The sequence below is a fragment of the Zalophus californianus genome, chromosome 3, assembly GCF_009762305.2.
Source record: "Zalophus californianus isolate mZalCal1 chromosome 3, mZalCal1.pri.v2, whole genome shotgun sequence".
In the NCBI taxonomy this organism is placed as follows: Eukaryota; Metazoa; Chordata; class Mammalia; order Carnivora; family Otariidae; genus Zalophus; species Zalophus californianus.
The window spans coordinates 64,441,443-64,468,636 of NC_045597.1; the positions used below are offsets into that span (position 1 = coordinate 64,441,443).

Consider the following 27,194-nt stretch of genomic DNA (forward strand, 5'->3'; position numbering starts at 1 on the left):
TGTAAGTGTTCCAACAGCCATCTCAGACTCAACATATCCACAAGCAAATTCCTAGTCCTCCCCTTAAAAACATATCCCAACCTCTATCATCTCTTGGTCAGAACATTATTTACTCAGAGTCATCTAGTTACCCAAGCCAAAAATCTCATGGCCATCCTTAACTCTTCTTACATCCTACACTGTGGAAAATTCTGCCGGATTTAAGTTGGTCCACGCCATATTTCCTGGTTTGTTTTATTGACCTAAGTGGTCTCCTTGCCTTCACCCTTGCTTTGCCACAGTCTATTCTCAATGAAGCAACCAGAATAATCATTTTTTTAAGATTTTATTTATTTATTTGACAGAGAGAGAGACAGTGAGAGAGGGAACACAAGCAGGGGGAGTGGGAGAGGGAGAAGCAGGCCCCCTGCCCAGCAGGGAGCCCGATGCGGGGCTCGATCCCAGGACCCTGGGACCATGACCTGAGCCGAAGGCAGACGCTTAACGACTGAGCCACCCAGGTGCCCCCAGAATAATCATTTAAAACATAAATCAGATCAGATTATTGCTCTACCTGGAACTGCTCCTCCAATTAATCCTCATGCCCATAACTTAACCTTCAGGTCTTTGCCCAAATGCCTCCATATTACTGAAAGTATCCTGACAACTTGTCTAAAATTGCAACCCACAACACCTTGCTGTCTGCTCCCACTAGCACTTCTAATCTCCATACCCTGTCCTTTGAATCACACTTGAATATTGCATATAATTTACTTATTTAATATGTTTACTATGTTTGGTTTGTCTTCCCTAAACTATAAGTTATACAAGGACAGGATCTCATCTGTTTCGTTCATAGATGTATACTAAGCACCTAGCACAGTGCTTCACACTTAATATAGACTCCATAAATGTTTGTTGAATGAATGTTAAGACTGGGATTTCAAACATAGGTAGCATGACCCTATGGAGTTCATAAAATTAATAACTAAGCAGTTCTATAAGAAATGAAATTATTAAAACAAATGCTCAAGAAATTGGTGAACATAAGAGGGGAAAAGGCTCTAGTAATATTAAAGTACTAAAATAAGCTATTCAGGGAAAATGTGATAGTTTAAAGTATGTGAGAATTAGACCTTTTTTAAAACTAATAACATTACCCAACATTTTAACAATACATAAAAAACAAGCAATATCCACCATAAATGTAAGTAATTAATGCTCTTATTGTATTAAGACCTATTACAAATCAAATGGGGAAATAGCACTAAAACCCCTAATAAATATTGGAAAAGTATATAAACTCACAAGAAAAGAAACAAATAGCAAAGCATAAAAAAGTATGTAAAGGTCATTTTTTTTTTAAGATTTTATTTATTTGAGAGAGAGAGAGAGAGCATGAGAGGAGGGGAGGGTAGAGGGAGAAGCAGGCTCCCCACTGAACAAGGAGCCCGATGCGGGACCCGATCCCGGGACTCCAGGATCATGACCTGAGCCGAAGTCACTTAACCAACTGAGCCACCCAGGTGCCCCAAGGTCGTATTTTTTAATAATACAACCCATTACATTGAGATGCCATTCTTCAAAAATAGCGAGTTGACAAAAATATAGAAGGAAACGAGGGAAAAGAAGATTATGTATGCCCCGTTTAATGAGGGCTCCATAAAACCTATGTAATATGCATCATGGACTTTAAAATATTCCTGCATTTTGGTGTAGTGGTTCTATTTCTAAGAATCTATTCTGAGGACAAAATCCGATTGTACAGACAAGTCTTTCAACGAAGTCTTACACTAGGGAATAATACTATAAAAACAAACCACATTTGCAAGACTTGAGAATACTTAAGTATTTCATAGAAATGTATAGTGAATTATTAAAATAAATGTTTAAAAAGAAAACCTAGTAACTTAGAAAATATTAACATTTTTTAGGGACGCCTGGGTGGCTCAGTCGGTTGGGCGTCTGCCTTCAGCTCAGGTCATGATCCCAGTGGCCTGGGATCGAGTCCCGCATCGGGCTCCTTGCTCAGCAGGGAGCCTGCTTCTCCCTCTGCCTGCAGCTCCCCCTGCTTGTACCCTTGCTCACTCTCTGCCTCGCCCATGCTCTCTCTCTGTCTCTCTCTAACAAATAAATAAAATCTTTAAAAAAAAAAAGAAAGAATATTAACACTTTTTAAAAGGCAGGTAAAAAGCTGTGTGGATAGCATGATCCATGTGGATTAGATCGAAGCCTAGTTACAACTGATGGCAAAAGAGGGGGTGGGAAAACTTGGAGCAGGAACCGCTATCTATCTACAAGGCAAGTTGAGCGACCTCAAGCCCTTTAGCGAGGGGTTTTGGGTAAAGCCTTGTGCAGGATAAGGAAAAGTCCCGGTGGTACAGATAGAAAGCAGGTCCCATGGGCTTCAAAGACAATGCTCACCTTTTCCCCAAATTTGCCTAAGAAAAAGCCATTGTCATGTATCTGATGATAGCATACATTATATACAGATATACAGAGTATTACCACCACATAAAATAATGACTGTGATACATGTACAGAACAACCATTTTCCAAATACCTGTCTGTGATTGCCTCCAAGTCTGAGATACAGCTGCTTTGGAAGAAAGCGCTTCACACACTACATATCAGCTCCTAAGTGGAAGTATCATTTCAGAAATTAAGTTGAAAGTTGAGTTCCTAATACAATTGGAATTCCAGCTCCACAATATATTTAAGCAGAGAACTGTTTTACTGCTATTATGTCTTGGGTCACTTGTCTCTTGCTAACTTCAAAACAAGAGTGCTTTCTTGTTTTCCTAACTAAGGTACTAAAAAGAAATTCCCAGTAAATATATAACATTTTCTCATAAATTTCTTTGGCGTCAATGAATTGCATTTTCAGTGAATTGCTTTTGCAGGATTATGGAATGATGCCAAATTTGTATTTTCCAAAATGTAAACAAAAACCACAAGCAAACCTTCCTCCTTCTATTCCTGATGACTGTGGTATAGAGTTCACTGTGTTGTTTAAAAAGATTTCAAATAATTTTCCTGTAATTGCTAATCATTTTAATAGGTGGCATGAGGTTAGCAATCAATAATCACCTGAAACTGTTGAAAACAGGCTCCAGGATCAATAGAACATTCTTCTTCCCATGGAAACACAGCTCACTCAGATGGCTGTCCTCACTGTTCCTTTCCGTTTTGTATTTATTGTAGATTCACAGGCACATTTCTTATGGAAAAAACAACTTAAGGAAATAGACAAAATGTCTCTCACCAACATCATGACAGAGATGGAATTTTGTTACAGAAAATATATCCTTAGAGAGATAGGAGGATGTATACAATTTGGTACAGATGCTAAGATTGCAAAGTAAAGTTCTTAATTTCTAATCAATAGCTATGTGTTGTCACTGGTCCACTTTTTTTAAATGTATTTTAAAATATAAAGACATATATTTATCTCAGTAAGTGTAATTCTACTAGGGGTTTATTTTTAAAGACACACTGAAACGGAATATGCAAAATTTTGTTTATCTGACTGAGACAAAAGATTACATCATAATTGTTAGCTTCGTTTTTCTTTTCTTAGGCACTAAAACATTTCAGTTATTGATGATGAACAGGAAGATGAATTATTTCCTGAAAAAATATAAAAAAAATTACAGTTGTATTGCATAAAACAGATTTTCATATATATCCCCCTTTGTTAAATAGAAAGCAGACTTGTGTTTATTATAAAGTTCATTACCATGTCTACAGATAGATGTGTTCTTGCATATTTTATAAAATATGGCTTCATCATTTAACATTAAGAAAACTAAACAAAACATTTAAAGATGTTAATGTATTTTTGTGGTTAGGAGTAAAAAGAGATTCAGGAAAGAAGGGACTTCTTTTGTTGTTCTTGCCTTTGTTTTCCGGAGAGCTATTCTAGGAATCCGTTCAGTATTTTGGAGGGGATGATCTAGAGGTAGTGCTCCTAAGAATTTAGAACCCGTGTCAAGGCTGAGCTTGAGATAAACACAGGAGATGAGTAGTAAACTAGAGAGAAAAAGAAATTTAGAAATAAGAAAAGTGATTTAAAAGAAAAAAAGCAGCATGCACATCACACAAGTGGGTGAACTCTAGTGATATTCTCTTTACTCATGTAAATATCCACCCCCCCCAAAAAAAACTCAACTCAGGTGAACTAAAGAGGAAAGGAAAAAAAAAAAATGGAAAAAAAAAAAAAGCCCAAGAAGGAAATTTAATTTTGCGCTTTGGAGTCTGCGTGTGAGTGCCGGCTCGCCGCCTACTCTTGGCTCCCTTGGGGAATATTCCTTGGGAAGAAACTGGTGCTCCTCTCAGTCCGCTCCGCGCTGATTCCCAGAAGGTGTAACATCGCGTGGCTGGGACGGGAAGAAAGGGTTGCCACTCATCTGTTGCACAGCCCGAAGCTAGAGCAGGCAACTGTTGAGCCGCCGTCGGCGACCCACAGCTCACCCCGGGGCTTTCGGAAAATAAAGGAAATCAAGTAGAAACCGCAGGTCTCAAGCGGATAATCCTTAGCTAAGATTCCGCATGGACGCCACTCTTTATTTTACAAATGGACTCTCAAGTCATGGGGCCGTGACCAACCAAGGCTCCGTGAGTCACAAGCTGGGAACCACCACGTCGCATTTACAGCAAGTAAGTTACTGCCAACTTTACCAATATATGGTATTTGCTCTCAGCACTTTAGTCTTATTTTAGTGTGTGAACTCCAAAGAGATTGGCCAAGAGATAACTTTTATCCTGAAATCTCAGTACGCTGATGCGAGCATCACACACACGCACGCGCGCGCGCTCACATACACACACATTCACACACACTCCTTCCCCACGTGAAGACATCGAACCTCGCGCTCCTAGGCTGGTGCGTGTTTGGGGTTTTATTTAATATTTGGAAACTTACTGAGTTCCTATGCTTGTTGGAAAGACCGAACTGGGTGGGGGTGGATGGAACACCGTGCCTCATCATTTATTCATTGCGACTGTCTCAATTGTTGACACTAGTGGCAAGCCGCGTACTCCGGCTCTTGCAGGGGAAGTCTGACACCTTGAGGACGGGAGAGGGGGTGCCGGGAGCCCGGAGGAGCCGGAGTGGGAGAAGCTTTTGAGAGTTCTCGGGTGGGGGGTGGGAGTGGGGGTTACTTTTTTCAAGTCGGTCGACCTGCCGCCTGGGTGCTTGTTGACTGGTTTGGGAGCGGAACGTTCAGAAGACGGGTCCTGGCGCGAACTGAAGTCTGACATCTCTGCAGAGCCCGCCCAAAGATTGGAGGTGTGTCTGGCCGGCACCCAGGACCACACGGTGGGTTCTGGCCACTGACTTGGCTGGCCGACGGCTGGCTTGTGGTGAGCCCTCCTGCCCAACTGGCTGACCTCAAGGAGTTGGCCCAGGGAGGCGGCGGCTGTTTGGGGGCAGCGGAGCCGGGAAGCCAGCGTCAGCGCCCGCCCGCGCGCGGGTCCCCTCCGCGGCCACGCAGAGCAGGGCGTGGGACGCGCATCTTCACCGGCCGTCCCTACCCAGCAGGGTCTGTGTGGACCCTGAGTCAGGCAGCCGCCCGGGACGGAGGGCGGGGTATCTTCCTCTGGGCACATCCGCTGTCAGCCGTGGGAACGCTAACTTTATCCCAAGGGATCGGTGGGGGCGGGGGTGGGCGAAGTTCTCCTCCCCGGGAGCTCACCTCCCTCTCCGGGGCTGCCCCTCCCCCGCCTCCCATGGCACCGCTCTCAGAGCATCCTCACTCCGCCCAGTTCGGTGCCAGCTGCGTGGGCTCTAGCTTCGTGCGTTTTCCTTGGAATGCTCCAAAACTCGGCAGCGACTAAGGAAATCCCATTGGAATTTGCCGGGCGTGCTCTCACCGGGCATAGCACTCGCGCCGCATGTCCTTGGATCGATCGCTCTTCAGCCAGAAGATTGCCAACTTTGCAGGTAAAAGAGGGTGTCGCCTCACAGCTCCGTTTGACCGGAGCTGCACCTCGCCTCCTTTCTGGGATCTCGGTTAAGTTTCTCAAGCTGCCTGGGAAGCCGGTTCCCTCTTGGGAGGCGGACGTCCCTGCGGGTTTACGAGTTCAAAAGGCTCCGGCTGCATGGTTTCTCTTTAAGGCTCCAGACCGGATTTGTGAAGCTTTCTGTGGTTGACCTGGGCTGAGCGGGAGTTTGGGGATGCTTCTCAGCCTCTCACTGCACCCGGCTTTAAAGCAGGGGAGAAGGCGAGGAGTGAACCCCTGATGTGACTTATATGGTAAACAAAGCAGCTGCAGCCACGCCATGGTGCTGGGGAGGAAGGCTGTTTTTAGCCTTTTATGCATTCGGGGAAAATGGAGATCTTGGTGGCCCCTGGGCGTATATGAGTGAGCCCTAGACTCGCTGGCTCCTAAACTGGGGGAATGAAAAAAGGAAAGTGATCAATGTCCTGTCGATCAATTACACTCTGCGTCATTTTCATTCTCTATCAAGAAACAGAAACACTTTATCCGTGTTGCTGGACCAACGCTAGGATTCCTAGTTCGCTTGGCAACTGAAATTCCAATTAAGCCAATAGACCCTGTTTGCTACTTGGGTAAATCACTGAGATTCACAGCACAACTTGTTGTTCCAGCTGTGAACTCATCTGCCTTTTGTGACTAGAGACTAGAGAACACTGGCAAGGGATGGAGGATTCGGGGGAGACTGAAAAAAGGGAGCTCTTATCTTGTCTGTATTCACTATGTTGGATGCCCTATGATGCATCCTTGTTCACATGGTTTCTTAGGGAGACCCTTCCCAGTTAAATTCCACAGCTATAAAGTGCAGCAGGTTGCTCACTGCTCACTGAGTAAGCACCAAGCCAGAGGAGTGGGAGGAGGCAGAAGCCTTGCTTCTTGTTTTATTAAAAAATAAATTTAGAATAGACTTGTAAAACTGAAAAAAAATCTTTCAGGTTTCATATAATTTCTGGTTTTTCGATCATAATAATCACAACAGAACATATTACAAATTCTTTAAGGAAAATGGTCAACTAAAGGTTTTTTTTTTTTTTTAAATAAAACTGAATTAGACAATGAGAGTAAGAAAGTGTGTGGATATGTTACAACATTGAAATCATCATCTCTGTGTTATGGTTTGCTATTTAAACTGACATTTGTAATACCTACTTCTATTCACCCTGACAGCATACCAGGAAACATTTCCCCTCAAGTATTTATGGCAAAAAATCAAGATACAGGAATAACTAGTACTTCAGATATTAGAATCAAAATTCAGGAAAGACATTGTTAAAGAAGCATTTTAGAAACTGTATTTATGAATTAATGCAGTTAAGGCAAATCAGCACATCAGTAGAAGTTAAATGGGTTTTATCAAAGTACTTTATGCAAATGTCTTGTATTAATAAAAGTTAGTGCAGGTAGAAAGAAAGAAAGCACTTACATTGCTTATGAATAAGAAACCATAGAGCTGGAGAGCCTTTCAATAAAGCTCTGATCAGAGCTCAGCAATTCTGCAAACTTGCTGTTGTGGAGTGAAGAGCTGAAAAATTTATGCCAAGAAAGTTACCCTCCAAAAGAAACACAGACTGGTTAATGAGACTGATACACAAGAGGTGCTTAATATTCAAGGGAATAAATATAATGAATATACTGTTAGATCAATAGATAGTTCAAATAAGGCATAGTGAGAAGACGTGTGACTGCAAATTTAGAAAAGTTTTTCCTCTTAAGAACTTAAAGAAACACAAGCATTCATCAAAGCAGAAAGTATTTATTAGAGCTTAACAGATAGAAGAAATGTCTCTTTAGTAAAACCTTTCGAATATTGACAATGTTTCTAAAACTCTCCGATTTTGGAAAATAAGCTGTTTTCCATTAACTTGCTTAATGGTCGTTCTCAAAGATTTATAAAAGGTAAAATAGATTTCCATTATTTATAAGCTATAAAATTTTGTAATTTTTATGTTGTTTATTTTTCTGTTGCAGTTATTCCCAGAAGGTCAAGATTAAAATGCACAGAAAAAAAAAAAATTATGAGAAAATTAAAGTTCTCTGTGAATTTTATGGCCACTTTGACTGTTGAAGTAGTAAGAGACCAAATAACTTTCCATGTAAGATAACCTTAATTAACTCATACTTTACATAAATAAGAAATATCTGAAACATTGCTTTTATTCTTTTCTGATTAGGAGAAATTCAAATATCTTGTATATCTTGTTCAGCACACACATTTTAAACTTTTAAACTTAAAGCCTGTTATAAGCACGATGAATTTCTGTTGAAGTATAATAATAATAGCCTTTAGGGTATGCTGACTAACCCCACTGAATTAAAAAAATATTTTTATAAGTATATTGTTGAGAATATTGGCATGTTTTTATAACTGTATGTTTAGTTGCCAGGATAATTTATGGCAGTTCAGATTATCAACATTACATTTAAGAGCTAAGAGCTGAAATAATCTATCTTTTCTAATTACTTCATATATAGTAACACAAATAAAGATATACACGCATATGTTCAGTAGTTAAATTTGTGAATATCAGTGCTCAAAGACATGAAAGATTTTGTAAATATAGATATACAAAAATTGCTGAACAGTATTAACTAGGACAATAAAACTGTGGACTGAATATTTTCTTATGAAAAGATGATTGTTTTATTGTTTAAAACAGGCTAGGTGATGGGAAATATAATAAATGATTAAATCTTTCTTTTCCAAATTCATTATTGCCAAACATTTTATGAGATCAGATTCTAATGTACATCTTTACTTTCTACATTGTATTGTCTGGGCTAAGTTGAAGCCAATACTACTCATCTTCTTAATATCTATGGAAAACCTCGCATAAGCATTTTGGTTGTCACTGAAAATGAGATTGAGGAGACAGCTCAAAATAAAAGACTTGTCTTTTCACCTAATTTATGCCTATCACCTCCCCACCCCAAATACACATTAAAACTGGTTAATTCAACCCCAGTTCCACTGGATAGTTGGTTCTATCTAGTGGTGATGAAATACTGCTTCAAAACTCTTTCCTGTCCTTATGATGTCTACTTCTAACCCTCCCAGATGCAATGAGATCTCAATATTTTAAGAGATTTGAGAATATTTTGATCAGGGATAGGGTATCATGGCTATATCTTTTTAATCAGCACAAATACAGACCTGATCTCTGAGAACATTAGTACTGCCAAAACCACTCTATGATGAAAAAGTACATTTGGAAAAAGAAGGAATTCATTCGCTAAAATAAAAATTAAAGACACATGCTTTGAAAATATACCAATTTAAAACTACATTGTTCTCTGAAGTCTCTGGTAAATGAAGTGATCTATTTAAATTTTTTACAAATCTCAGTGATCCTTCTGAAAATTCAGTTTCACTTAAATAGGATACAAAAAAGAGATAATGGTTTCAGTACTGGATCTGCTCTTGTAACTAAACTGTAGGTGACTTCCCATTATTATTAGTGTACGTTTTGTCTCCTTTTAAAAAATGTTTCCTTTGAAATACAGCAGTGTCACAGAGTAATGGCTTTGCGAGGAGCAAAAAATGACATAGGCACAGTTTTACACATACAATTAGAAATGTCAATTAAAACATTAATTTAAAAATATGCCTTGATCGCTTTATGGAGCACACTGCATTCTTTTCGAGAAATGGCAAGTGCAATGAAATAAATCAGAAATGCATTCATTATATTCTGCCTGTAGTTTGCTATTGTATTTTTTAAATGTGTTGAAAACGGCAACATAAGTAATTTCCTTGAACAAATTTCATCAAAAGTTAAAACTTGCTTAAGACAGAAAACAGGAAGTATTATGAACGAAGGAAAGGAGAAAAAGAGAGGGGGCCAATATTTATGGGTACTTAATGTGTGCCAGGCACTATGCTAGGAACTTAAAAAAAGTTTTTCTCATGTTTATTTTCACATCTACTTTAAAACCAAAGTATCATTGCCACCTTTAGAAGAATCTGAAAATACTAAATTTCTAAAAAATAACAAAGCTGCTTTGTGGCAGAGTCAGGACTTGAACCCTTGTTTATTTGATTCTAAAACTGACAACTCTTTTTACTTAATTCTTATGGTTTCCAAAATAAAATTAGTAATCTCTTAACAAGATTCATATGTTCATGGTATTCCTACAGCTATTTATTTCTTTAATTCTTCGAATGTTTTAACATTGGAACATAAACTACCCCATTATGAGTTATGAAACAATACTCTGTTAACTAAAGCTCTAACAGTTTTGAAGCAGAGCAGAAGCTAAGCCTCTCACCTCAAGCAGGTTGTTCTCAAAATTATTTCCTTTCTTCTTGAATATAAATGTAATATGTATGGAAAGAAAAAAACGGTTTATTTTTACGGATAAAATTTGAGGTTATAATTTTTTTCTTTAAAGAGCCATTAGATTACAATTTGTAAATAAAACGTTCTCATTCCAAACTTTGAAACATCTCTAGGCTGTTAATAAACTATCTTTGTTTATAGAAAATGCAATCATGTTAAGACATATTAGGTTTATATTGTATCTTATTGATGCTATATAAAACTTCTAAACAATGTTTTTGTCTTAATTTTATCTGAAATCTTATTTGCCTAATTATTTTTAATGTTCATTGGTATTTAATCAGGGGAGCTTTCATTCAGACATCCCAGAAGGCATCTATCAGCTGGTAACACATTTTAAGAAATTTGCCACTTTTTTTTTTCAAAGATAATACCTGCAGTTAAAACAAATGTGATTGGGGCACCTGGGTGGCTCAGTCGTTAAGTGTCTGCCTTCGGCTCAGGTCATGATCCCAGGGTCCCGGGATCGAGCCCTGCATCGGGCTCCCTGCTCAGCGGGAAGCCTGATTCTCCTTCTCCCACTCCCCCTCCTTGTGTTCCCTCTCTCTCTCTGTCAAATAAATAAGTAAAATCTTAAAAAAAAAAATGTGATTATGTCCGAAGGCCTGTTGACATTGAAGTTAAAGGAGTAATTTTGTTGAATATGTGTAATACCATTACAAAAACTAACACTGAAATGGTAACCATTCAGTAGATATTTATTGAGTATTAGTAAGTGAATAATTGAATAATTAGATGAATGACACATGAATAAACCCTTCATCTTTGCATTTTCTGGCAAAGCTCCCTCTGTATATAATAAATTTTCCCTTACTGCCCCCTGTCAAAATGTTCTCCAAGCACTAAACTCTAGTTCACTATTACTTTCTCCTTGAGTTTCCTTCCTGTCTCCAGGTGTTGCAAGTATAAATAGAAGCAAAACTCTTGTTATATTCTAACTTGCAGGTGGGTAGAGGTCTGTCTCCTGAACTAGACAGTAAATTCCTTTAAGAAACATAGAAGATGCTAAAGAAAAGTGTTTGAGTTTTTAACTGATGTAGATTGTCATAAATATTATGCTTTTGTAATTGAGCATGGTTAACTTCTTTCATGGTTTTATAATACCATAGTTGGCTGAATTTTGAGCATATTTATTTATAGAATGAAACCAGTTATAATAATGACATTGCACTTGTATGATATATTGCATACCCTATTATTTCCTATGTTACAAAAATAATGAGCCCACAGTTATTCAGTGGACATGATGTCCAGTCAACTAGTTATTCCGTAGTGCTCGCTTTCACAAGGTTTGTGTAACCATTTAGTGTGCTTTAGTTTACATGGCGCTGTGCCACAATTCTTCAGGGAGAGTTTTTGTCCTGTGACACTGTGGGAAGTGTGGTCTAAGTTGAAAGAGGACAGATAATAAGTATTTCTCAGGAATACCTACTGAACTAAAGAAAGCCAGGGACTTCTTTGGAGTGATTATATTTGGCAAATTAAGTTGAGAATCCATGTCAAAGACGACAAGTACATAATGTCCAGTTGTGGGTGGCATGAGCTTTTTGCTTTTTTTTTTTTTTTCTTTTGGTCTTTTCATTCTACTTCTTTGAGAATAAGATTGTTGCAAATCAAGGTTTATGAAAAGTGTTCAGATACTCCACTACATTTTTCGTATATTTTATCTCTGAATGATAGTGAAGAAACTACACAACTGTGTAAGCTAGATCCTGGATTATAGTTCATAGCACATTGCATTGTAATTTTCATTTTCACTGTATTTGAGCAATTCGTATTCAGTATATGCTTTTTATTAAATAGGTGAATGGAGTAAAAGAATGCATGGATGATTGGTCTGTTGTCAGCTGCTATGTTCAACCCCAGTATTTCAATATGCTGTGCTTTCTAGTAACTGATCACACACCAATATGAATCCCCACATGAGCGGAGATGAAAGGACAGGCATGATGCATAAAGTACATTGAGTGAAGAATGAAGAATCCATTGTGCTTCATAAATAGTAGCCATCCCCACTATTTGTGACAGGAAAGGTACCATTTATGTAAAGATCTCCTTCATGCTAGGTGGGATGAAGCCGCATATCCTGAAGATCACACTGAAGACTACATTTAAATGAACTCTCTTCTGTGATAGTTGTAGTGTGACAAGCACGGTTATTGGGTCTTGTTTAACTTCATCTAGAGTCATACATATCGATATCTGCATTTAAACATATACCAGCATTAAAAACCTACATTTTAATTCATCAATTAAATATAAATTATAAAATTCAAATTACATATGAGATATAATATTAATATAATATATGATAAATATAAATTAATATAACTATAAGATTAAATATATTTTAATATATTTATTATTATATATAATATATTTTACATATTAGAGAGAGAGCACATGGGCATCTGCATGCAGGCAAAATGCAAGTAACAAAAAAATGGGGGACTGCTCCTGGATGATAAACTCTTAAAATAATGACCACAGAATAATTATCAGAGACAGTGAGATACAAATTGTTAGCAGAATGTAAAGTAGCCCATTAAAGACAAGAGAAGTTATTTGCCAATATTCGTGTCCCTGTAGCATGGTTAGATATGTAATCAATGACTTGGAAGGTCATCTAATTCAAAAGTCTTTTTTTAAGCAAGACTCTCAAATCTTACTAAATAATTTTTATAATATACTGTATACATATATAATATTGTATATACACAAATACAGGGTGTTTTATTGAGGGCTTATGTAATGCATGACAATCACTCTTCTAGATGCTGAAAGTACAGAGGCAGATATTTTCCTTTTTCTTTAAGATTTCAAAGGATTCTCATGAACCTCAATATCATGCTCCAGTATCCCATATTATCTTAGAGACATGGTACTGTTTTATTGTCGACTGCTTTTCTTAGGGAAATAAAGAACTCACCGAGGAACTATAAATTATATTAAAACAGATTTAATCTATACTTGTAATTTAAACAAAATAACATTGGGTCACATTATAAGAAATCCAAATGCATCCTCCTTGCTTCAAACTACTGTTTCCTTTAAGAATAGGATTTGGGTATTCCAACTATAAATCTATGTTAAATTTGAATAGCAATATTGGCACTATTAAAGATGGTGTTTTCCTTTTATATGTACATGTTGTTAAATTACCATTCAAAGACTATGTATTTTAGGAGATCAGTGGATTCCAAAGTCTTGATGGATTTATGGTAATACATTTCACATGTTATCCAATCTTCCTTGGAACCGATGAAGCAAACCTAAGAGAAGAAGCCTGTTTCAGAGCTAGGATTATAGTGACTTGGATCCTCCGCTCTACCTTTTGCCTTGGGACATAAAAAAATCTTGGCTCAAGATTCCATTCTAGAATCATCCAAAAGTTCTCAATATCCACAGCAAGTGTGTCCTAGCCAGCTCCTCTGTCCATAAGGTGAGAATGTACTGAAGACCTAGAAACAGACCACCTTTCTCATGGTCTTAAATTGGAACAAAGAAAGGGACCGGACTAGCTACATTAATCTTTTATAAAACAAAAAAAAAAAAACATTTTTTGTGACCTACATTCCTTTTTGCCAGAATTTTTGCTTTCTGAGAGTCATCATGTGAAATAAGCAGAGTGTCTACTTCTAAGCCTCTGAGAAACTCCATAGTTAAGGAGAAAGAAATATTTCTAAAGAACAGTCAAATTTCAGGGTTATTATTGCTCTGTGGGGTATTAAATAACTTTTTAACTTAAAAATATAAGATATATCTCTATGTATGGCTGAATAAAAAGAAAATGTTGGCAAAGGGAAAAGACTTATTTGCTTATCTAGTTCATTTTAACCTCACAGCTTAACATTTTGATTTGTAATGTGCAAGCTACTTAGAGAGCTGAACGGCATACTTTCATTTAGCACTGCAGCACGTTCTTGGAACAAAGTGAACCAACAAATGATTTTGCCCTTTCATGAATAAAAGAAGGTTTAATGAAAAAACATTTCATTATAATAGTATACTTATGATAAAGAAATTTTTCCAACATATAAAATATCAACAACTTTAACTTGAAGAATAAAAGCTCATTTCTATTCTATTGTACTTAGCAGTGAACCACTAAGAGCAGAATTTAAAGCATAACTTTCTAATATACTTAAATACTTTCTTACTAGTTATTACACTGCTGAACTGAAATATTGGGTACAATTAAATATTGGAAATTGCCCCCTTTTAGATTAGTAGTTAATTGCAATAATTTTTGGCAACAAAATACAGATCTGTTTTATGTTATAATATTTTAACTTCTGATTTTATTTTTTTAGCCTCTGATTTTTTTGTAACATAAATATTTATGAAGTAAAAATAGAGACAGAGGCCAATCCGAGAGGTAAACAAATTGAATATTTGAAATAATCCATTGTTGAATAATCTAGGTATATTTGAAACATACAATTTTGATTCATTTCAGTTTATTTAAAGAAAGTTATTTGAAAGCTGAGCTACATTCTTACAATGCTCCTGGTTTTAAGATTCAAAATAAAATCTCATCTTTAAAAATATACCAGGATTATGTGTCAAATATTTAATGTAATTAAAGAGAATCTCTACTCATAAAAGCATTAGCATTTAGAAGTGAATTTATTTTGATTATTTATTTTAATCAAAATTTAATCAAAATGAAATGGATATACAAGTACAGTACAAGTACAGTAAAGACAGGGACTACTCAAAGGGTTTCATATACCCTTTGGTTCATTTCCAGTGCAATTCAGTCATCATTACTGTTTGCACTTCATCAGTCCTCTACCCACAGATGGGCTGCTTGTTTGAGGCTGCACCCTCATGGACAGGAGGTTTATGACAGAGGAGTTGCCATATACAAATTCACATTCCCTGCTCCCTCAAACAGACCAGGGTGCTTCCATATGTAGATGGGAAGTATGATGAACATTTATTTTTCTAAACATTTACAAAATTATGGTAAGATCCTTATTCACGGTTGAATTACGACTTATGATAAATTACCATTAATGGCTTTCTTTTTCTTTAGGTTAGAGATTAATGTTTCTTTCTAATATATTCAAGAAAATTTGATATCAGGAAGGATTTAAGCAAAAGTTTCTAAGGAAGGAGATTTCATATTGTCACATTCTCCCTAGATACATAGGGAAAGGCACAATGAATTTAATCTATTGTGTTTAAGAAAATTGAGTAATTGCATTCTGTTCTGTTATGAGGAGAAGATCATTGCATAGTTGGTGCTGGGATTTTTTTAGCCATTTTTTGGGTTTACACTAAAATGAATGCTCACTCTAATCATAAGGATAAATACTAACAGTTACTATATGAATATTTTCAAATGTCTTATGTGAAACATCAAAATACTTAACATGTTGCTGATTTATTAATCATAGCTAATCACTTATTTTAAAAAGAATTTAACATTTTAACTTTAATTCATGTAACAAACACTTTTAGTTTATTTTCTTAAAATTTTTAATAGTACTTTGAAAGTGTTTGGCAATTATTTGAAATGTAAATGTAAGACCAAACACTACAAAATATTTATCTGACTTCTGATGAGCTATTGTTGTCTTTATTTCTTACCCCAGAGTATGTTGAAATAAATTTGAGGGTTAGTGTATTTATCTTTAATAAAAATAAAATGTGCATATGTTTTTGGGCACTAGGCAGGCTGAGCTGGATAAATTTAATTTTCTATTCTTTTCAAGAATAATTATAAATCTGTTTTATTTTCTATTTTAGTTTTCTTTTTTATTTTTAAAATTGCATATATCACACCTGCTACCTTCAGATGCCCTCTTTTCCTTCTTGTAACACCATGCCTCTGTGGGGAACCAAGAGTTCTCATTAGCATGTTTAGTGTCAGTATGTTGGCAATGAATTTTTTCAGTCTCTGATTGAAAACGTGTTTGTTTTCACATCACTTTTAATGTTATTTTCATTTGTTAGAGTATTCTAGATTGGCAATTATTTTCTTTCAGTACTTTACATATACCACCTAATTGACTTTTGACTTCCATCATTTCTGTTGAGAAGTCAGCCATCAGTCTGATGGTTGTTCCTCTGAGAACAGTGTGTTCTTTTTTTTTTTATAGCTTTTATGTTTTCTCTTAGTCTTTTGTTTTTGTGGTCTCACAATATGTACTTATGTGATCTCTTTGGATTTCCACTGCTTGACATTTGGAGCGTTTCTTTAAAATGACTTCATAAATTTCACCAGTTTTGAAAAGTTCTTAGTCATTATCTCTTCAGATATAGTTTTACAATTTCCTTTCTTCTCACTTACGGCCTCCAATTACACATTGTTACCTTTTTACTCTGTCATATATCTAGCAGTCTTTTAATTCTTTTTATAATGAATTTTCCATCCATTTTTGTTCTCTGTGCTGTAATTTGGATATATTTTGTAGCCTTATCTTCCCATCCATGAGTCCTTTTTTTGTTTTTACTATGTCCTATCTGCTGTTAAACTAATTTATTAAGTTATTAATTTCAATTATTACATTTTTCACTTGCAGTATTTTAATTTGATTCTTTTTTTTATAGATTCTAGATTCCTCATAAAATTTTCAATTTTTCCATCTCATTTCTGAATATTGTTGAATAACACATTAAGTTTAAAGTTGGAGGCCAATAATTCCAATAACAAGGCTATGTGTTAATCTGTTTCTCTTAAGTTTTTATTAGAATGCTTCACAATTTTTTATTTAAAGGTGGAAAATGCATGTAAAAAAAATTGTAGAAAAAAATTATAGAAGTTTTGCCATCTTCTCCCCAAAAAAATATACCCTATCCTCTGGCAGGCAGCTAAGATGGGACTAGACCTCTTAATCCAGTCACAAGCTGAGCTGCTTAGAGGTTAATTTTCGGACTTTGGAAGATCCTATGAATCACTGGCTGTCCCAGCTAAAATGTTATAGGGTCCCAGGGTCTAAGAACCTTGGCAATTTAGTAAGACTACTTCTCATTGCAGGTTCCAAAAGAATGAATTTTGTCTTTGAATTTTTGTGAGATTGATGAATACTTTGCTCTAATTTTCAGCAGCTTTCTGATAAATGTCTTATTTTCTTGCAAAGCTTAAGATTTTAACAAATGCCTTGAGAAGAGTTATTGAGTGTGACACTCACTTCCATCTGTCTCCCTTTTTACCAGGATATAGGAACCTTGTACAAATGCTTTGAGGGGAAACATGGTTTGTAGAAGGTCAATTCACCTCTCTATGGCGTTTGTCTATCTGGAATCTTGGCTCCTCAAGTCCTAGTTAGGTCTGCAACAGTTCTTTAGACAGAGGTTTATTTGTTTGTTTGTTTATATTTGCCCAGCTTTTCTAAATGTTATCAGAAGGACTGTTAATCCACTACATGTCATTCCATCATAGAGACACAAGTCTTCTTTTATATTTTGACTTTAATGCTGAAAAATTCAGTCAAACTGTTTAAAAAGAAGAGACTATACTCACGTAATATAGTATAAATATGTATTGTACCCATAGAGGGATGAATATAGCAACTGCAAAAGAGTTCTGGAATTTTTAACCTTATTTATTTATTTATTTATGTGGAAATAACATTATTCTTGAAGAATTAGCAAGTCTTTGACATTAGAAACTAAACAACCATTTTAAAATATTTTGTATAAAAATAGTAAATTCTAAACAAAACCATATTAATCTGGCACAAATCAATTATAAGTTAGTTCTAATTAATAGCTCTTTCTTACTGAACAGCGAACACACTATTAACTGAAGAAAAAGTAGAGGCAATATAATGCAGTAGCAATTTGACCTCTTCATCACTGAGGTGAGATTTTTTTTAGGCCTGTGGTTTTCTAAGTAATCTTAATTTCCCCCACTTGAAGTCTGTTATAAAAATGCTATTGCTTACTGCTGTTTGTGTTATAGTTATAACTGTTACTGTTAAAATTACCTAAGGCCTGATATATTTCCTTAAAGATGTTTTGCAGATATACTACATTACTATATTACACCAGATAATATAACTTGACATCATCCAAACCTGCTTATAAGACATTATTTCTAATTTTATCATCAGTATCATTTCAGCATATGATCAATAGATCTGCTACTTGTTTTCATTTGATCCAAATCAGACTTTGTTTACCCTGAGATGTGCATTTGTCTATTTTAAAAAATAATGTTTTAATCTTTGCTAAAGGGATGCAGGAGTGAATGGGGGCAATGCTGAATTCCCATTACAGACTTGACCATGGTTGGATCCCAACATGGCATTGTCTGGCCTGACAAAAGTTGTCAGTGCTGAATCTTTTGGGTCTAGAGAATTGAGGTTTTTTTCACAGCCTCTTCTTCTTTAATATTGGCTTTAAGTACAATGAGGCTCTGGTGGATGGCCTGAGTAAATGTTTGCTCAGAAGATAGTGAAGAGTTAGATTTAATTCTAGACCCAGTACTGGTCAGCTGTGTCCCAGAAGGGTTATTTGTCCATTGACTGAAATTCCTAACCTGTCCCTCAATACAAAATCTGATGCCATGGTTATGACCATGGTCCTCAACACTACATCACCCACCATAGAAAGGAGTTCATCTCAGGTCAACAGCAGGTACACCATTCTGAGCTTCAGGAGAACCCATCTTAAAGCCAGGCTTCCCTTCCAATGGAGCATCTTGGCCACTAACCCTGAGATTTATCCAAGTTTTTGTGTGTATCAATAGCTTGTTCTTTTTCATTCCTTAATATTCCATGGTGTGAATGAAACAATATTTTCATATCACTGGGATGACAACACGGGCAAGCTGGAAGGTATAATGATCTAGGATTTCACTTTCCCCCTGAGCTATACCTTCCTTTCAAGGACCTGAGCCTTGGCAGCTGCATACCCAGTCTCCTACCCAGGAAGCCCATAGATTTCGTGTAATTGTGGGAATCCAGGTCTTTGAAATGGACTGTAATGGGACTTCAGACAATGGTCTTGGTACATCTGGAGGGAGATAGCCAAGCTTCCCCAAAGGATGGGGGTGCCATCTGGAAGACTTTGGGGCTATAACCCAAGACAGTCTTTGAGGATAGCACAGATGTTGGGGGTCTCTCAAACCTGACTCAGAGGATCATCTCATTTCTATGTCACAGACCTATAAGCAAATACTTTAGTTCTTAATTCTTCTTGACCTGAGTACTTTCTTTCTTCACACATTTTGCATAGATTTGCCAGAAAATCATGCCACTTTTATTTGTACTAATGACTAAGAGCACCTCCTCATAGACCTCTCTGATCTGCTTGAAGGCTTTCTTGGAAAATGACTTCAGTAACCTTTCAGTCATCTACTAACTGGATCTATTTTTCCCCAGATGATAGGATGGGGGTTGAGGTGTGATACTGGAGGGGCCTACTATGCTTTCCTTCTCACCTTTTTAGTGGTGCTCTCGAGGCTCATCTATTTCTTGACATGCCTTCTGTGAAGACCATGTGCTCTACAGGCAACAAGAATGATGTGGACAAGGAAGAAGTCGGTAACCCGAACAACTTCCTTCCTTCATGTATTCCAATTTCCCCTACCCTCCCTGTCTGCTAGTTTTATGTACTATAATGGTCCATAGATGCTGCTGTGTATATATTAAAGACTTGTAGTTTGTATATTAAAGATTTTCCCATTTAAATTTCTTAAGGGCCAAAAAAATTATACCATACATATTTTTCTTTACAAACATCAATTTCAAAACACAATTTCCTAACTACATAATGTCAAACCCTCAAGACTGAAATCCTCTTTGAGCCATTAAGTAGATGAGATTTTAACCCTACTGAGTTCAATTTTCTTGAGTGTTTCCTAAAGAGCGACACACCTAATATAATTTTTCTTCACATCTCTCTCATCTCTTGTTTTGTGATACTGCATTGGAACCTAACATCACACTGCAATCCCCCAAATACACCATTACAATGCTAAGTCACTAGCTGGCTTTTAATGATTCTGGGGTTTCAGCCAGCTAAGAACATGGGAAGTTTAAGGTGCTCTCCTAGTGGCTAGAATAAAGATTTCCAACTTTCTCCTAAAAATAGTAGCAAAGTAGCATGGGTTATCATTTAATGACTGCTTAGTCTATGGCAGGCCCTGGGCTGATTGGTTTACTTATATCATCTTATTTTATTAGCCTCATGACAACTGTCATCATCTCCATTTTAGAAATCAGGAAACTAAAAAGGTTTAGAACAGTTAAAATAGCTTTTCCAAGTCACATAATTAGTATGTGGTATAGCCCTGAATTTAACCCAAATCCCCGAAATTCCAAAACCAAGTCTCTTAACAATTATTCTATAATGCAAGTTTGAAATCTGATTCATTTTTCTCACTGTACCCCTGTAAATTCCTAAGCAGCTTCTATGATCCTTTTCTTCTTTATTGGTCTTAGTATGTATGACACCATGCTTCCAAGACTTTTAAGGTTTTATAGCACTTGCTAATGTACTAATTTTTTAAGGACTGGTTTTAAATCCAATTGTACAATGCCTAAAGAAACACAATGTCCTTATTCCTTCTTTTTCATGTCTCATACTTATTTACCAATGTCAATTTCAGAAAGAATCACCAAATTTTTATCTTTCTTCCCCTTTCCAAGTGTATTTTAAATATCATTACAAGGTCTGCCTCTTGATTTATATTTTTACTTTCTTTTATAGACACCATCTCTAACCCCCAGAAACCACTCATTTGTTTTCCATCATTGTAATTTGTCATTTTGAGAATATAATATAATTGAAATCATATAATATTTGACTTTTTGACATTGGCTTCTTTCACTCAAGATACTGCCCTTGAGATTCATACAAGTTATTGTGTGCAAAAATAGTTTGTTTCTTTTTTTATTGATGAATAGTATTCCAGGTGTGGATGAACCACCCATTGTTTGACCATTCATGCATTAAGGACATCTGGGTTGTTTCCAGGTTTTTGCCATAACCAATAACGCTGCTATAAACATTTGTGTACACATTTTTGTGTGAACATAAGTCTTCATTTATGTGGGAAGCATGCCCAGAGTGTAATTGTTGAGTCATATGTTAGTTGCATGTTTAGTTTTTTAAAAAACTGCCAAACTATTTTTTAGAGTGACTGTACCACTTTACATTCCTACCAGGAATGTATGAATGATCTAGTTTTTCCATATCCTTACAGATCAGGGTGTGGTAACATAGGATCAAGTAGCATCCTTACCGTAGTGTCATTACCATTTTTCACCTCAATCATTCCTCTAGTAGTGACGTCTCATTGTGTTAATCTGCATTTATCCAATGGCGAACGATGTTAAACATCTTCTTATGTGCTTACTTGCATCTGTATGTTGTTTTCAGTGGAATATCCCTCCATGTCTCTTGCACATTATCTAATGTTTTGTTTTTGTTTTAATTTTCAGTGTTGAGCTTTGCAAGTTCTTTATATATTTAAATACTGATCATTTATCTGATATGGTTTGTCGGTATTTTCTTCAAATCTGTAGTTTGTCATGTCATCTTCTTGACAAGATCATTTGCAGAGCAAATGTTTTAATTTTGATGAAATCCAACATATGACCTCTTTCTTTCATACCACATTTATTTTTTAAAAAGGAAAAAAAATAAGGCATAGGGGCGCCTGGGTGACTCATTTGGTTAAGTGTCTGCCTTTGGCTCAGGTCACCATCTCAGGGTCCTGGGATAGAGCCCTGCATAAGGCTCCATGCTCAGCGGGGAGTCTGCTTCTCCCTCTTCCTCTGCCCCTCCCCACTGCTCATGCTTGCTCACTGTCTCTCTCTGTGTCTCAAATAAATAAATAAAATCTTAAAAAAAGGTAAGGCATAGAGAAAACAAGGGATTTCCCAAATTCTCATAGCAAAGAAAACCAGTTTATTGCCTCCAACATTTGCTTCTAGTTACAGTGTGTAGGCATCTCAATGATCTTATCCCTATCAATCTGCTTACTACTAGACTATTGGTATTCCTGTTTACATACAGGTTTAGAATAAGGTAAAAATTTGTCTTGCATATTCTTCATTAAATATACACTTGCTTATTATGACCCTCTGTAAATCAAGTTATTATATACCATTAAGCACAATTTCAACTATTTTTTATTTTATTCTGTATCATTTTTAAAGTATTTACAATGCCTTACCTCAGACCAATGATACAAAATTTTTGCTTGTGTGGTGATTAGTTTTAGGTGAGTCTGTCTTCAATTCCAGATTCAAGATGAATTATTTACTTGAGTAGCAAAACAATTTCCATTAGGAATGAATCTGGATTTGTGGAGAAGGAGATTCTTGGTAGCCCAATACTTTATAATGATCAGAATTCATATTGCTGTTGTAATGCAAATGAATCTTACTGGTTTCCAACTGTAGACTCAAACTTTAGACAAAAGATGGAAAAGCACCTTTGGTGTAGGACCTACTAGAAATGTTATAAAGTTGAAAATGTATAAGTAAATTTGTAGCTCACTGAAGTCAGCAGGTGGAAGTTAAAATGAGAAGAGAACGTTAAATATAAATCTATGAATATTATTTAACTAATGGTACTCTAAAATATACAGTAGTTTGGTCCATATGAAACTGCCTATATTTGATCATTTATTCACACATTTTTCACATGATTCAACCAGATACTAAAATAATTATCATCATTAGATTGTTAGAGGGAGGAGGTAGGGAAGGATGAGAAGAGATGGTGTAAGTGACTAGGACTTTATCATTCATAGCAAGATATCAATATGTGTCTAAAGAATCACATTAAAATATTGTTCTTACAAAGTTTTTCCTTGTAAGTATTCACTTTCAAATACCAGTCAAATCTACACTTGCAGCTGTCTAAATTTTTTCAGTTTTATTGAGATATAACTGACAAAATTGTAAGATATCTAAAATGTACACTTTGATGTATATATACATTATGAAAAGATTCCTTCCATGTAGTTAATTAACACATCCACCACCAGACATATTTTTTCTGTTTTATTTTGTGCTGATGAGAACATTTACGTTCTGTTCTCTCAGCAAACTCAATTACACAATACAGTTTTATCCACTGTAGTCACCATGTTATACATTAGATCCTCAGACGTTATTCACCTTACAGCTGCAAGTATATATCCTTTTACCAACCTCTCTCTGTTTCCCCCACTTCCACCCCACAGGCCTTGGCAACCACTTTTCTACTCCCTATTTTTATAAGTTTGACTCTTTCTAAAATTCCACACATATGTGAAACCATGCATGCAGTATTTGTCTTTGTCTGGCTTGTTTCACTTAGCATAATACCATCAAGGTCCATCCATGTTTTCTCAAATATCAGGATTTCCTTCTTTGTTATAGCTGAATAATAACCCAGTGTGTGTGCGTATGTGTGTGCGTGTGTGTGTGTGTGTGTGTGTGTGTGTGTCACATCTTCTTTATCCATCATCCCATGATGGACACTTAAATGATTTCTATAGCTTAGCTATTGTGAAAAATGCTGCCATGAATATGGGAGTGCAGGTAACTCTTAGGTATTCTCTTTTCATTTCCTTTAGATATATGCCCAGAAGTAGGATTGCTGGATCATATGGCAATTCTATTTTTAATTTTTTTAGGAAAAAACTAAATATTTTTAAGTAAATACTTGTGATATCTTCTTTTATAATATTTGCATTAAAGATTCCTAATTATTAATAATCTTCTTCATTTGAAGCACTGACTTTCTAAAGTGTCTTGTCTAAGACAACTAGAAATATTTTTTTTCCTGTGGTACCAAGTACCTGACAACAGTAACAATGAAAAAGCAGAATTAAATAATTGATGTGGTTTCTTCTGGAATCAACCTCTATTTGATTTGATTTGATTTACCTTCCCAGCATTTTCACTGACATAACCTGTCAACAAAGTTGTAGAGTAAAAAACAAAAACATCAAGACACAAGAAAATGCATATTATTTTCTGCTCACAAAAACTCTGCTTAAGGTAAAATTTGTCTGAAAATTAATTATTGATGGTCTGACTAATAAAAAGATCATATTTCAGACTCAAATGTGATTGATTTTACAGTAAATTACCTCAGGAGGATGGAATGTTCTGGTTGATGGAATATTATGGTTAACAGCATTTGAGAAAAATGATAGCATGATGACACACTTTCACAATGTCTGTCATTTGAGCTGTGCTAAACCATCCTAGCTGTGTGGAAGGAAGTGATTAAAGGTCTCAGATTTGATGTTACATAGACCCCAGTTTGAATTTTGGCCCTCACATCCACTAGCTGGATAACTTCATGTGAATTACTTAATATCTCTGATCCTCAGGTTTCTCATCTATTAACTGAGGTTAAAAATATCCAACTTACAGTGCAGTTGGCAAGATATGTATATATATAAAATAATATATCACAGTGCCGACTATATAATAATGCCCCACTCTCACCAAGTATAGGATCCTAGCTAATAATTTATCACTGAAGCCTAATTATGGGTATTGAGTTATATAGCTCACAGGTTGTTTCTAATTGGTGATGTAACATTTTCATTGAAATCATGCTCTCTCTAATGGTTAGAGATGTAGGTTAACACTAGATATACCTGCATTATGAAACAAGTAATGCCCTTGACCATAACCATATTATGCAAGCTTTTTTTTTCATATTATGCAAGCTTTAAAGAGAGAAAGTGAGATGTGATCAGAGTAGAGTTTTGAAAACCAGGAACTCATGGCTTCTGCTAAAGTCCTTCCCATTGTTTTGCAGTGGAGCAAGGATGCCTCAGAAGGGAGAGAGTCAAGGAAAACAGAGCACTTGATGGTTCCATGAGGGAGCATGTAGGGGGCTTATAAGGTATCCGGATAGCCTGTTGGTGGCAATCCCTGCAAATTCTTCTGGGTACTAGCCCTAGTAGTGATTGTAATAATACCAATAGTACTAGTGGCTAATATTTATTGAGCACATATTACGTGCTCAATACATTGAAACTTTTATGTGTATTACCTATTTTAATTCTCACTTTAGCTTTCTGAGATAAGTTCTTTCAAGATCTTAACAGACAGTGGCAAGGAGCATGACATCAGACTTACTAGTTATCTCAGCTCTGTCATTAACTAGCTATGTCACTTTGGGATAAGTTATTTATTAAATTTAAGCCCCTGTTTCTTTTTCTGTAAAAGGGGAGTATTTTTGACCATTCTATCATGCGTGAGGGAGGGCACTGAGACTTTAAGTCTCAAGGCCTTGCAGCAAGTATGTGCAAATCTAGAATACTAATCTTGGTATATATATATTCCTAACTTCCCCTCAATGCTTCTCCTTATATAAGAATAAAGACATGTACTTAAAATGTGGTTCATAGAAAAGTGGATGTTGTCTATTTTCTATATACTAATTTGTGTCAGGGCAAAGAAAAGGTAAATTATATGCAACTGAATCACTTTGATACTTTTTCTTTTCAAATAGAAAAAAAATCTAAATTTTTCATTATGCAAAAAAATATGTAACAAACCATCTCAGTTCTTTCATTCAACTGACATGTATTTGAGTAATTACTAAGCATAAGACAGAATTTATTTATACTGTGTAATCCAAGAGCTTTAACTCTGCCACTGTGACATTGCAATTCAACATTTTCTTTAAAAAATTGGTCTAGCATCTAGATCAGGGCACATCAGATTGCTGGGTTATGCCCCAAAGTTTCTGGTTCAGTGGGTCTAGGGTAGAACATGGGAATTTGCATCTCCAACAAGTTCCCAGGTGATGTCGATGCTTCTGATCACACACTGAGGACCACTGATCTGGATCAGTGGTTCTCCATCTCAACGTTGTAGCATTCTTGTGTGGTCAGATATGAAGTTTGGTGCAAATAAGTCATTATTAAATATAAAGTAGCAGTGTTCCGAAAAGATATAATTGGGCATTAGAGTTTATTTATATTTACCCTAATAATATCTTACCTAATATATAAATCAATGTCCTGGGAATTGGGCATAGGAATATGCCACACATATGAATGCCATCCATTTTGTGTGTTGATTTGAAAAATAAGTTTGAGAGTAGCTAGAGTACAAACATTTAAGTTATCTTCCACTTTCTTTTGGCTCTCCTGGTTTGTTTGTTTTTTTAAGCTTTTATTTATTTGTCAGAGAGAAAGAGCACGAGCAGGGGGAGCGGCAGGCAGAGGGAGAAGCAGACTCCCTGCTTAGCAAGGAACCTGATGTGGGACTCGATCCCAGGACCCTGGGACCTTGACCTGAACCGAAGGCAAACACTTAACCAACTGAGCCACCCAGGCGCCCTTGGCTCTCTTGTTACTGTCAGATCAAATTGTCCAGGGAATTGTGCTGCAATCACTGGCTGCATATCATCACTCTTTCTGTAGAACTCCTGCCAATAACTTGGTTGTAGTCCATAGCTAGCGAGACGTAGAGGAAAGAGGTGTGGCTGAGTATGCAAGCTAAGAAACCCATGGTGTTTGCAGGCCATCACAAAGATGTGAGAGCAAGAAAGGATAAGTATGCAACAAGATTTTGGACAAGACCACAGGTAAAGCATTTTGCCTTTAAAGAAACACCTTGAAGCTTCTAATACTAGGGAGAAGGATGGCTGTGGATGGAGGACATGGGACAGTCATCGACCATGTTTTACAGTGAAAACTCAAGATGTCATTGCTGCCTGAGAAGGAAGGAATGGTGATTTTTAAGAGGCATAAGTGAAAGTTAAAAGCTTACAAGAACCACCAAAGAGAACAGAAAGTATTGACTATTGACCAACAACTTTGAGAAGACGTTTGTCATTAGAAAATGGATTTCATAGTGCCAAACGATTGCATGCATTTTTTGTTTTGCATTATTTTTTCCTTCTATCAGCAATCAATATATAGGGTATACAAGAAAAAAAAAATCAGAA

The 27,194-nt window shown here is 36.2% G+C and overlaps 1 protein-coding gene across 9 annotated transcripts in view; it reads left to right on the plus strand.

Annotated features, from left to right (window-relative positions):
• The first annotated feature begins 4,267 nt into the window (after positions 1-4,267).
• Positions 4,268-27,194, plus strand: part of TRPC4 (transient receptor potential cation channel subfamily C member 4) — a 199,976-nt gene continuing 177,049 nt past the window's right edge. For 2 of the 9 annotated variants that reach the window (XM_027589174.2, XM_027589170.2), the window contains exon 1: positions 4,268-4,638. The gene's annotated coding sequence lies outside the window, so the exon portion shown is untranslated. Of the gene's footprint in view, positions 4,639-5,224; positions 5,300-5,800; positions 5,924-7,947; positions 8,073-13,523; positions 13,759-27,194 lie in introns of those variants that run through there. The other 7 variants (XM_027589172.1, XM_027589178.2, XM_027589177.1 and 4 more) reach the window with 7 other exon arrangements.